General features: G+C 51.8%; 1 long non-coding RNA gene across 2 annotated transcripts; it reads left to right on the top strand.

Moving 5' to 3' along the window:
• The first annotated feature begins 1,601 nt into the window (after window positions 1-1,601).
• Window positions 1,602-13,290, top strand: LOC146896107 (uncharacterized). 2 transcript variants are annotated; one of them, XR_014999128.2, is made up of 3 exons: window positions 1,602-1,894; window positions 2,030-2,170; window positions 12,867-13,290. It is a non-coding gene; the product is annotated as an uncharacterized LOC146896107 (long non-coding RNA). The 2 variants fall into 2 exon arrangements; XR_014999106.2 differs by having other exon boundaries at window positions 1,602-2,170.
• Window positions 13,291-13,559: the final 269 nt, after the last annotated feature.

Genomic DNA, 13,559 nt, shown 5'->3' with positions numbered 1-13,559 from the left:
TAAACCCTTTCTTTCCCAAGTTGTTTTTAAAGGTCATGGTGTTTCATTACAGCAATAGGAACCCTAACTAAGACATACACCCTCAGTACCCTCTAGCAAGTCATAAATTTGTCTATGGATCCAGCAACATTGGGAAGTAGAAATGTTGGTCTCAGATAAATGGTCTCGTAGCTGGCACCAGATTCACTCTCTGATGATAAGTTTTGAACAAATACAGTAGAGTTTAAGGCATCAGTGTGCAGTCTAACACAGACAGGAAGGAAGGGGGTTAGTGCTAAGGAGAATCTGACTCACAAACCCATACAGAAGGGCAGGGCAGTTCACCTGGAGAGTCTGAGGATGGTGGTTCAAAAGTGGGAGGAAACCTAAGAAATTAGGGAGCTACAGAGGGCACAGTTTGGATCTGCTTCGCTATTTTTCATAAAGTTATACCTCTGTTATTTCTGGACCTAATGATTTTCCTTCTGTGGACATACTGAGAGAGATAGAAATGGGCGTGTAGGAAAAGGAATGGACAAATATTTAAACCACGTTGTGAGTAAAATCTCAGAACCAGAGAACGGCTCAAATGCTCTTGAAGGGTGAATTGGACAAATACATAGATGGCATCTTCACACAACAGGACACCATGCAATAGTGAAAATGAGCAACCAGCATCATAGAAAACCCCCAAGGCTTGGGGAACAAGTGACAGAAACCATATGTAAACAACACTGTCTAATGAATCTATTTTAATGAGGTACAAAGAGCGGCAAAGCCAATGGGTAGTGATGGGCATTGGAAGAGTGTGTGAGTCAGGGTCCAGGAAGCAAGTGACCATCCTGCCAGGAGAGGGGCAGCTCAGGCTGAGATCGACTCTTGGAGATATTGTGAGCCACAGTGCACAAAAGTACAGTCTGCCCGGCCCTGCCTGGCCCTGCCCAGCCCTGCCCAGCCCTGCCCGACCCTGCCCGGCCAGGGCGATACAGTCAGGTCATCTATACAGACGGCAGGCCTAGTGGAGTTACAAGCATGCAATCCTCCAGGTTTGTCACTGGTTACAGGGAAGCACTAGCTGTCCCCACCCAGTCAGCGTCCCACTGTGGTTACTCACAGACCGTGCAGGGCCCTTTAAGCTCTGCCCTTCCTGCAAGCTCTCACTTCTGTGTTAAAATTATCTGGCAACTTCCCTTCTCTCAGGATGAGGTACCAGGCTCCCCTGAAGACATTGAAGAGACCCCACCTAGGGCGAGTGTGCATCTCAAAGCGTTAGAGGGGCTGGGGAGGCTTGAGAGCGCCCCAGTAAGTATAGGCAAGGGTGCCTGAAGCAAGGAGAACTGGTGTGGGCTTTTGGAAGCAATCAGGAATGGTGTCCCACATCAGGTTGGAAGCCACTACCCTGGCTTCCTTGTCCTGGGAGGAGCTAACTCTGACAGATGGGGCAACTTGCTGGCCCGGCTCTCGTCTTGAGTTGGGACAAGGGGTGGGGGCTGGGGCAGTGGAGCCAGGGGCACAAAGCTCCCTCTGTGCCAGAGATAAGTCACAGCGCTGCTTCTGTTGTGTTGTCAGAGGGCAAAAATAGACCGAGTCTCTAGACGTTTTCCAGAAGGGGCCTGCTGTGGGGCCCCAGCTAGGAGGCCTTCTGCCTTTAGCCTTGAGAAGAGACTGCACAAGGCTTCCTTCCTTTTCCTCTTCCCTTTCTCCCTTCCCCCGCCCCCAACTCCTCTTTTCCTCTACCTATCCTCTTCCTCCTTCTCCTCTTTCCCCCTTTCCCTTCTCCTTTCCCTTTGATGGTCCAGGCTTTTTCTCCCCAGAGGCACAAGGATAGGAAAGGGCTCTAGACGAGCCTGTCTGTCTTTCCATGAAGTCCCCAAGAGAAGGAATCAACGATCATCCTCATGGGACTTCACTGATGGTACTTCCTGGGCTGCAAGGTCACAGAACCCAGGACTCGCTCACGACTGGGATCTGTAATAGTGTGGGCTCAGTCAGGAGAGAGAATCAGGTAGATGCACTGGCCTCCTCTGAGGTACCCCCTCTGTTCACACAGGAGCCTAGGCCAAGAGCTGGACCCAGAGGCTGCTAGTGAGTGGCCTCCCAAACCTGAGGCTCTCTTGAAACACTTGCTACTATAGGCCATGGTCAATGAAGAGGCCTGACAGGCGCCCCAAAGGCTTCCTGGGACATGCAGGTGAGTGGAGGGCTGTAAGCAGCTTGATGTCCTAGCAAACTGTCCACTTTCTACATGGGGCCATTTCCAACCCTGTCCCTTCCTGGATATCTCATCTAGGGAGGTATGCCCTGCACTAGCTCACGACATCCATTCACCAAGCACACTTGTGGGAGTTCATTCCACCAACAGCTTTTGGGGTACCGGCCTCAGGGCACAGCCTGAGGTGCTACGTGGGGACCAATAAGCTGGAGGAAGAAGTGTGCTGGCTCTGTTGCTCTGGCTCTTGCTTGGCGTGAGGGGAGACCCAGACGGCGGAGGGGCAGGAGAGGCAGCGCGGGATCAGCCGCAGCTTCAGCCATTTTCTGTATTGTGTATTCACCCTTTTTCATTGCAACCCTTAGTAAATCATTTTTGATTACCTCTGTGAGCTCATGCATCACATGCTTGGCTCCCTCTCGTGTGCTGGGCACAAGAGGGAGCGGAGGGGCCTAACACATTGCCTTCAGACATAATTACGTCAGAAGGTGCAGGAGGCAGATCTGTTTCGGTATGTCCCAGTCACAGACAGACTGGGGAGATTGGCTGCGTACCTGGAGAGAGGTATGGTATGAAGTCATGGTGAGAGTCAAGAACTCTGGTGTCATAGTGGTCCTCACTTAGTCCAGAGGGAGGGACAGGTCAAAGCTCCCACGGGACTTCCCAGAGAGCGCCAGGTTTTCAACAGGTGGGCATTCCCACCATGTCTGGGTCCTTGATAGTGTGGCCCCAGTCACAGGCCATTAAAGCCTGAAGTCTACTGTGAGGGATGGAGCCCTCACACAGCTGGGAAAGAACCGAGGTCGGGTCGGGGACACAGATGGCTCAGGAGCATATAGTTCAGCCACATCCCCCCTCGTTTGCCATCCTCAGGAGACTGGAGGAGTCTGGGAATTTGAGGCATGATGAGGGCCTACCCAGAAACCCTTTGAGATGGAGGTCAACCAGGTCAGGAGGGCAGCCCCACCTGCCTTTGCAGGAGCCCAGATGACAGAATGAGGTAGGAAGATGCTGGCCACACTGCCAGTGTGGCAAGTTCCATTCAGGCAGCTGATAACTAAGGTGACCAAGTAGGGACTGTCTTCCCTGGGCAAGGGGTGGTCTCAGGGTGCCTCAGTTGGTAGACCCCTGAGAGCACCCAGTTGAAAGAACAAGGGGAGGGACTGGTTTCCTCCACGGTGACACCATTCTGCATTGTCTCCTTTTGCTCTCAAGCTGCCTAGGGCTGTTTGCTCTGACCTGGGCCAACTCCTTGGCCTTCTGTGAATTCTTGCAGTCCTGGGTGCCAGGTAACTCCGCAGGGGTTGAGGAGGCGTGGCTAGACCACCAGGCAGAGAGTGGGCTTCAATCCTCACGGTAGACTTCCGGCTTTAATGGGCTGTGATTGGGGTCACACTATCAAGGACTCAGACATGGTGGGGACGCTAGGTTGAGAACCTAGCGCACTACCCACCACCAGGAGGCTTCAGGGCCTGAGTGTGGGGCAGGAAGAGACCCAGACAGAGCCAGGTGAGGCAGTTTCGTGCACTGCTACTTTCACCCACAGGAGCTACAGAACTGAGCTGAGGGATAGGGCTGCCAGACTCCCCTCAGGCCTGCGAATGCTTCTGTCTTCTGTCCTTACTCGCTTTGACCCCACAGCCTGTATCCCGATATATTTATGTTCTCTCCTGTAGTGCATTTCAGAGGTGGATGTAAAGAAAATTCTGGTCTTTTAAAATAGATTTCACAAGGGGAGGGAGAGAGGCAGGGATGGATTCACCAGGAGATTGCTTTAAAATAGGCCAGTGTGCACCTCGGGTGTTTGCCTTTGGTGCCAGCTCCAAGGACAGCCCTTTCTGAGAAGGCCGCATGCTATTTCTATGCCGTTGACTCTCAAACCTGAGGGGAACTTGGTCTAATAATGATACTCGTGGTTGGAGGTGTATGTGGAGGAGAAAGAGAGAGAGAGAAAGAGAGAAAGAGAGAGAGAGAGAGAACATTGAGGCTGGAATGTTCCCGAATTGCTCTCAAATGCTCTTGAGTTATCATGAGTCATGAGTGAGCAGGCATAGTGTGAGCTCTCTGAAGCTGACCAGGGAGTGGCCTCTGTGATGGTCAACAGCTAGACATACCCCAAGGCCCTGTGTGGTCTCAAGCAATTCCTAGTGAGCCGACTGGAGAGATTTACAACTGTGTGGCTTCATGGTGGAATTCAGGGGTATGTGTCAGAGTAGGGGCAGGGTAGAAACTCAGAGGGTGGTCATCTTGATAATTCACAGCAGCAGGTGGGGTTTCCTGGCTAGAAGCACCCCTACTTTTGTGACCTCTGGGTTCTGATCTCACCTGTGGGCACTGAGATCCCTGCCAGTGAAAGTTCCACCCCAGGGGAAAGCAACTTCTTTCTCCCCGCTATTCCATCAACTCTACAGCAAACAGACCAGCCCAACACAATCCAGTCCCTATGAGGAAGGACTTAGTGCTCAGAGACCCCTCCTGTGCAAGGGAAGGGACACCTTCAGTCTGTTTTGTTTTTGTTGCTTTGCGTCTTGTTTTTGTAACAGGCTCTTAGATAGTCTAAGATGGCATTAAACTCATGCTGAGGATCCTTCTGAGGGTCCCGCCTTTATCTTCTGAGCTCCAGGACTAGGGACATGTACTACCATACCTGTTTTTATGTCATGCTGGGGGTGGAACCCAGGGATAGGACATGCTAAGCAAGCACTCGGCATTCCCAGTCATAACCCCCAGCTGCATCCCCAGCCCAGACACCAACCATCCTTAAGACCTGGAATGGTACAATTACTTGTTTTATACAAGTGGAAAATTAGGGACAGATGAGTTTTATCAGTACAGCTGCATCTGGTGGCAGGGGAGGGGCAAGAAGGCGGGGGGTGTTCGGGGTGTGTGGAAGGTCAAGTATCAGAAAGACCAATCAGTCTCTCTGCTTTGCATTGCTTTATGCTAAAGTTAGCCATCTCTAAGGGGACGTTGATGGCTCTAAGACCCTTCACAGACTTCCGAGTCTCCTATCAGAAAGATTTGCCATTTGGGGCCAGGTGCCCTACCTTGTGCTAGACCGTATCTTAGGCTAAACAGAAAAGACTGGTCAGCCTGGGTCATAGTTTCACCGCTGTTTCCAACTCATCCAGGCCTGAGCATCTCTAGAAACACAAGGATTTGATCTCACTGCCCATGTCTACACCAGGGGGCCAGAAGGCCCTAGGGAGAGAAAGTGTATTGGCTAGTTTTTTTGTTTTTTTTTTTTTTTCAAAGTAACTTGATATAAGCTAGGAATTATCAAGGAAGCAGAACTTCAGTTGAGAAAACACCTCCATCTGAGTGCCTGCAGGCAAGCCTGTTAGGTGTTTTCTTGATTGATTGATGTGGGAGGGCCCAGCCCACTGAGGACCAGCCCACTGAGGACGGTGTCATCCACTGAGGACGGTGTCATCCCTGGACAAGTGAAAGCAGGCTGAGCAAGTCATGGGAAGCAAGCTAGCAAGCAGCCCTTCTCCATGACCTCTGCTTTACTCCTGCCGTGAGTTCCTATCCCGATGTCTCTTGGTGAACGACAGTTCCTGGAAGCTATCAGGTGCAATAGCCTCTTCCTTTCCCATGTTGCTTTTGCCATGGTGTTATATCACAGCAATCGAAACCCCGACTAGGACAGAAAGTCTTTCCAATATTTGTCCTGAGGCGCCAGCTCTACTTCCCAACTCCTTTCTACTGGAGAAGAAAAAAACAAAAGCAAAAAACCCAAGCCTGTAGTTTTCGGGACCTGCCTGGCCAAGACCTGGGAAGGGTTCAAAGAGGCCTGTCCAGTTTGCCAGCTTTGATCTGGGTTGGGAACTCGATGAAAACACGATCTGAAGGAATGTGTGTGATTCCAGGTATGTACAACTTCTATCTTGGATAGACAGGGGCGTTCTGCTGCCAGCTGAGGAGTCTCCTGGGGTTTAAGCGCCCCCAAAGCACCTCTCGTTTTGTCTAGTGTGCAGCTGTCTGGCAAATCCACCCTGCTTCACTTATCTGGAATCCTACAAGATGAGAAGGCTCGGGGGCTGCACTGGGGCCAGGTGGAGGTCTGGTGGCATTAGAACAATCTTAGGACAGCTGGAGCTGGTAGTTCAGGGGTGTGCGGTCTCAGTTCAGCTAGACTGTCTGTGTCTTTGGATAAGGGGTTGAATCTCATTTCTGGGTCCCAGTTTGAGCCGCCTCTGCCTCATGGCATTTGTACAGGGCACAGGTTTTGGCGAGCTAACCCTGTTCACCTTCTACTCTGATGTTGGTTGAAATCAAATGGAATACAGCTTGTAGTCATTTCTAAATGTCAGTCACCCGAATCCCAGCCAGGTCCAGCCTGGGAACAAAGGAGAGAAAGCTTCTCACTGGATGAGCTACAGGAAGGAACTTCAGGCAGAGGGACAGCCATGGAGATGCAGGGTTGAGAGGCAGCGATGGGAATGCAGGGTTGAGGGGCAGCCATGGGGATGAAGGGTTGAGGGGCAGCCATTAGGATGCAGGGTTGAGGGGCAGCCATGGGGATGCAGGATTGAGGGGCAGCCAGTGGAATCCAGACTTGAAGTGGGCAGTTTTGAAAAAACATATGCCCAGGCAGTCAAATGGCAAGAGTGGAGGAACCAAAATAAAGGCATGGCAGGGGCACAGGAATGATGTAAGGATTGGCTGTATAAAGCTGTGACCAGGGCCAGGGCAGATGGCCTGTTCCCCCATCCCCTTGTCCTCCGCATGGGGAGGTATGTAGTAGTAGTACTTCCACACTTGGCTGTCAATTAAGTGGTAGTCAGGGTCCTGGCTGGTGGTACCATTGAAGGGCAGAAATTCTGAGCACTGTGAGGCTCAGTCTGCTGACCTTCCAGAGTTAGATTTGCCTGCACAGTGCTCCAGGGCTCAGGTGGGGTATCAGGACTTGACGGATAAGGATTCTCAAAGGCTGAGGCAAGAACACCGGCAAACGCTGTGCTGGCTTTTGCATGGCTTCCAGACTCACCGAGTTGGCTAATGGGACTTGAGGCTAAGGGCCAAAGACAATCCAGGCAGTGGGTTGTGCTCTTGGTCTGGAATCTCGCTCAGTACGAGGCCCACCCGTGGGTGGTCTCCACATTTCTGATATTACAGCTTCCCCACAGTGGAACCTGACCTTCTCAAGGTCATGGGATTCCGATTCTGTGCTGAGGAGCTCTGTCTCTTCCATCACTAGGGCCTGGATCTCCCTGAGAAGGGCACTGGTTGGGGATATCTCGCATTGCTCTTCTGAGGGTCACAGCGACGCTAGTGGTTTCTGCTGTGGATCCCAGAGTAGGAATCCTACATTCCTCTGTTGTTCAGGCTCTACAGCTAGCCCAGGGGACACAGGGTTGAAGGAGAAGAGGAATTCAATTTCCTTCACAGTTCAAAGCCCTAAATCGCAGCTCAGGTGCCAGCAGAAGACAGAGGAGCTAGCCTTCCTGGGGGTGGGGGGGAGGCTATCCGGGGCAGGAAATTAGATCAGGTGCAGCAAGGGGGCAATCAGAAAGCTGCAGCCACAGCGCCCTTCGCTGGGTGGGGGATGGGGCCAGCCAGCGCTTAGAGGGCTTTCAGATAAAATCAATTCCCTTTAAATCACTGGCTAATTTCGTTTGCAATTCCTTTAGGCTTGAGTGGAACAGCAATAAATGGAGGCATCCTAGTGTGAGGCCTGGAGGGGCAGTGAAAGTGACTCTCCCAGCCTCTAGGAGAGGCCGACCGAGTGACGGCCAGCTTCGTCCTGAGGCTCTGAGAGGCTTGAGAACGAACAAGTCCCTGACTATGTGGGGACAAGATGTTCCCAACCACCTGGTTCTAATTCTTGGTCCTGATTCTGCCTCTAGGGCACTGAGCCCCGGTGTCCAGGCATAAGGGTCGTCTGCCTCAGATGGACAGGCACACTACTTTGCTCTTTGCACCCTTGGGGCTTCCTGTGGAGCGAAGTGAAGTGGGTCAGAGAGTCTCTCCCACAAACACTTGCTCCTAAGCCCCATGCAAGCGTGACCCTATTAAGTGTCCTCAGAGGCCATTAAGGATCTTGAGATGTGACCATCTTGCAATGAGGACAGACCGTAATCTACTGCCAGCATCTAAAAGGCAAAGGAGAGGAGCCCTGAGCCAGATGTAGGGAGAAGGCCACATGAGACCCAAGAAGACCAGAGAAGCATACTGTAAGCAGGGACACCCTGGAGCCGCCAGGAGCTGGTGAGGCGAGGGGGGAGGGCTCCTGCAGCCTGTGCCCCTCCCTCACATCCTGGGTCTGGGGAGCCCGGTGCAGCTAGAGGACTCCTGGGTAACTCATGCCCTGTCTAGCAGCTCAGGCACCCGTCTGTCACTGGGTGTCTAGTTCAGGCCAGGAAGGCACTTGTCAGCCTCCTTCAGGGAAGGCTACTCTGCATCCTGTGAAGGAAGGACCTGCAACCCCATGTAACCGTGTGTTAGTTCATTTCTGTTTGCTGTCATGAGACATTGATCAAAAGCAACTTGTGGAGGAGAAAGTCTATTTGACATACACTTTGCAATTACAGCCCATTGTTGGACAGAAGAGAACCAATCAAGGAATGCCGATTACGTATCGCGGACCACTCTGATTGTTTTTTGAATGGCACTATGGTGCCACCCATAGTGGGCTGGGCCGTCCTGTATCAAAAATTAATAAAAAAAAAATACCTCTACAGACTTGCCTATAGTCATCCAATCTAATGGGAGCCTTTCCTCAATTGAGGGTCCCTCTTCCCAGATAACTCTAATTTTGTCAATTTGACAAATAAACAAACAAAATCAAACAAAACAAAACTAACCATCAGAGATATGAATGACTCTAGTGAAAATACAAAGGTCCCTGTGAGGTCGCATAAGCAGTGGGCTTAGGGCAGACTGAATCTAACCTAGTCTGCAGCCATGGGCTGTTGCTGCCCTTGTAGGCTCAGGCTTGGTTCATGGCCCCCAGGCTGTCCTGAGCCAGCGTCTCTCAGTAGGTCCAGCTCTCTTTCCTGTCCCAAGGCACTGTGGATTCCTTGCTTCTGCTCTGTGGCCTTGTGACTGCCACCTTGTCCTAGCTCAGGTTTTGTTTAGCTCTGAGGGTTACCTCTGTTTCCCTAACAATACTTCTTTTGAGACATGAAGGGTAGGGTCCCTTCTCACTAGGTTCTATGTATCCCAGTGTGAACTGGAGCCGGCACAGGTGTGCACCTTGTATGTGAGCCGTGCCAACTGCAGCCTGGATGCAGCCCAGGGTAGACGGCAACACAAGAGCTTGGGTCAAAGTTTGTGAAGCTCCGTGAACGCAGTGTCCCTGCCATGTGCTGGACTCTCTCATCTCAGGGCCCAGTGACGACACAGGCAGCCACTGTAGTGCTGACCCAGGTGGGGACATTCAGGGCCAGATCCTCACAGTGCTGGGGTAGATTGGGGACCCTGTCACCTCCCAGGGTTGGGAGATGTGGCTTCCCACTGTCTCAATAGCCACAGTTCATCCGTGTTTGACAAATGTTAATTTCTCAGGTGTCTGTGAACCAGCACCCGCTTGGTGATTTGACTCACCCAAGTATTGTCACCTGCTAATTATAATTAAATCTTTCACAAGTTGCTGCTTATCATCTTAATTAAAATAATTATGAAAGATGGAGATGGCATGGGGGCATCTAACTCCAATAATGTAGAAGGTGCTGGTGCCCAGACTGGTGTTGAGCCAGCATGTGGTCAACTCTAGTGAGTTCCAACTCACTTCAGACCCTCAGAGCCAGTGTCCCTTTCCTGAAAGGGGGTGAGCAGGACATGGCAGCCATCTCCCCCATCCTCTGGCAGCAGGTGTGTTCACACCAGGCTCTCGTGTAGGTGATGTTGGAAGGCTTGGGGCACTTCTGGGTTGTCTACAGTGTGACTGTGACCTATGAGCCTGGTCCCTGCTCCTTTGTTTGTCTCGGTCTGTTATGAATGAATGGCTGAACAGGGTCACTCAGCACTTCACAATGTACAAAGCCCTAGATGAATAACAGCACTGTACATTGCTCCAAACTTCGGGTGAATCACAACACTCTGCAGTTTCTAGAACCTTGGAGGAAGCACACTGCTTCACAGGCCTGGTCACCATGTCCCCTCCCACAGGGACTGGGATGTGACTTAGGGAGAAGCAGGAGCAGCGAGCCTGGAGGCGGGGGCTTGCCCACCAGGAGTGGTGAGTCACGGCTTAGTGGGAACACAGCCCGGCCTTGCCAGCTTTCCCTACCATCCGACACTAGAGCGTAGCACTTCTTCTGCAGGAAGCAGAAGGCTCGCTATCCCAGGATCACACCGCCCACCCCCCAAGTCTTGGTTCTCTCTGGATGGAATGGGGGTAGGGGAGGCTTTGAGGTCACCGGGCCTTGAGATTGGGGTTGACACCAAAAACAGAAAACAAAGATCTGATGTGAATCACAGCCTTGGCCCAAACTGTTCCCTCAAGGCTGTGGGTTAAGTTTTCGCCCCAGCTGGGAGACTCACATGTGTGGAGAACTCAGTATGGCCCTGGTCCTGGGCCAGGGGAACGGTGTCCTTGCCAGGCAGTGCTGGTGAGGAGACAGGGTCAGATGTAGCCCTGCAAGACCTGGCTGGTCAGGGCTCTTTGGAGGACAGGTGGTGTTATGAGCTATGACAGCTGGGCCAGGTTGTCCTGCAGGTACCGGGGACGGGCATGCCACCCCCTTTCCCATAAATGTTTTTCTCTCCATAGCTCCCAGTGCCCTATTCTGGGCACTGACCTGCGACGAGAAAGAGACAGAAAGAGGAAAGAGACGGGAGGCCATCTTTTCCAATAAGTTCAGGCACTGAATCCACCTGGGGGAGGTCTAGGTCTCTGGTCCATGGAGGCATCTGCCTCTTGTGGGGAGCATTTTCTATTGGATAGTTAGGGATGGGAACTGAGTGTGGTTGCTGCCCCTAGAAGCCCATTCTGGGGTGAGGGAAGCCCCCAAAGAAAGGATGGATTAAGCCTTGGGCCCTGGAACCTGTGCAGCCCCCTCTTGTTGCTATGGGCTCATCCTCAGGGCAGCACCATGTGTGATGGGTGTGCCTATATCGACGTGACCTTGCTCCACAGATTCAGGTTGGGCTACTGGGATGTCTTGTGGGGTATCTTGGGTGACCATCAGCTTCTTAAGACTTAGAGGGTGTACCAGGGACATGTGCCCAAAATGAGCATCTCTACCCTTTGAAGGGACAGTTGGAAGGGGAGAATGGCTCGGGCCATCAGGCATACTCCAGGAATTGCTGTCTCAGAAAGACTGTACTGCACAGACAGACCCCCTTTTTGACACTCAGCTCTTTTAGCTCCCCAAGGAGCACTGGGGCAGAGGTGCAGAGGGACAGACAGAGCAGATCAGGATAGGCAACTGTGGGTTGATTCTCAGGGTAGCCATCTTGGTGGGGCACAACCTGTTTGTTGGTCTTGGCCTCTGAAGGCTCTCAGAGACTCCTGCCCACCTCTTTGTGTCCTTTCTAAGTCAACACCGACCATGTTGGAACCTTTCCCCACAAGCTGGGGAACACTTCCCTCAGAATCTGCAGACACATATCCGCCCTTGTAGAAAACAATGAGAAAAACAGAAACACACAGGATGGCTTGAAGGTTCTAGAAGCTTATTCCAAAGCAGCCCTGCACACCAAAAATGCTGTGAATTCACATAGATGAGTTAAACCCTAGAAATAGTATATGGGGGGTCATCAGTCTCCTCGGAAAGTCATAGTGAGAGGCAGCTTGAGGAAGGAGAGAGCCTTCCAATGCCCTGCGCAGGGTGGGTGGGTGGATGGGGGAGTTAGATCTCAGATGGAGGAGTTTTCCTCCTCAACTTGCTACTGAAGCCTAGTTTTAATGCCACAGTCTCTGAGGAGCCCTCAGGGGGTCCTCTTCCTCTCTGTGTTGTCCCTGCATGCTTCCTGGTTCCATGTCTTAGAAAGAAATGATTATAAGGCCCTCCTGATGGGGGGCGGGGAGAGGGCGCGTCCCTCTCATTACTGGGTCTGGCCAAAGTAGGTATAGCAAATCTAAGGGAGGGGCTGCCACTATATAGAATTAGGACAGTCCCTGCTACAGCTTGCTCCTCAACTGGGCACGGGTCAGGCTAAGACCTGACGAGAAAAAGGTAGCCCACTGCGGTCAGCCTCACTCCCTGCGGGCTCTGTGGAGTCAGGACTGATCCCAGGTCACTGGTGTTCCTCCGGTGCTGGACACAGGCTTCTGGGGGTATGGGGACACACCAGACATCTGTACCTACTCTCCAGGGAGAGGCGACATTATTGTGTCAGTTATTCTCCATTCTCTGCCTTTTGGTCAGGCCGGGCCATAACACAAGCTTTGGTCCCTGGGTCACATGTGTCTGAAGGCTTAGAATGGAATCAGCCCTACTTGGCATCTTGCGATAACCTTGCTCTAAGCCAGAGGTTCTCAACCTTCCTGGTGCTGTGACCATTTAATACAACTCTTCATGTTGTGGTGACCCCCAACCATAAAATTATATTTATTGCTATTAATAACTATAATTTTGCTACTTTTAGGAATCATAATGTAAATATCTGGTATGCAGATGGTCTTAGGTGACCCCTATAACCCCTATGACCCCTTGACCCAAAGGGGTCAAGGCCCACAGGCTGAGAACCACTGCTCTAACCCAATACCCTGATACTTGATCCCCAGGTCAGGTACATTGAAGTCTTCGTGTCTACACTGTCTGCAGATGTAATCCTGGGACATGGGTCAGGAAGGCCTGTGGAGTGATGTTAAAGCTTTATGTAATGAGTCTATCCAAGGGACGGACCCTCCAGGTAAGGGAACGTGAGTGAAGGGACCCTGAACCCCAAATCAAGGATTCTGTGTGACTGGAACAGGGGACAGAGAGAACAGGAGGCTGAAAAGGAACCAGATTTCTGAAGACCAGCCCTCTCTGGCCATGATGAAGACGTGAATGACGACCTTAAGATGAGGTCATGGGGATTCTGAGCAGAATGACAGGACCTGATGCTGCCTGGTGGACCTTGATGCCTGATAACTCCAACCTTGCTGTATTGTTTCCTGCAACACAGACCCTGGGAAGATGACCTGCATACTTCCAGAGGGATGACAGGGGTCTCAGTGTTTCTGTGTACGTGTGAGTCGGTCTACTCCTAAGGGCTGTTGTCGGCTGGTCTGGAGCCAGAAGAACCTCCAGGCCATGCACAGTAGATGGAGAGTAGAGTCAGAGCTGTGGACAGAGTCCAGCATAGGTAGAAAAAAGTGGATCTTGGAAAAGGCCTGGGGGCATGTGCCTTCCCTCCCAGCTTCTTGGTAAGCCAAGGTATGAACATTAGAGCCTGGGAATTTGGGACCTGCTAGGGCAATATCGTAAGGTTC

The sequence above is a fragment of the Myodes glareolus genome, chromosome 1 (assembly GCF_982192425.1).
Source record: "Myodes glareolus chromosome 1, mMyoGla1.1, whole genome shotgun sequence".
NCBI classification, from domain to species: domain Eukaryota; kingdom Metazoa; phylum Chordata; class Mammalia; order Rodentia; family Cricetidae; genus Myodes; species Myodes glareolus.
Note: the sequence above shows the minus strand (reverse complement) of the source record. Positions and strands in the feature narration are given on the sequence as shown.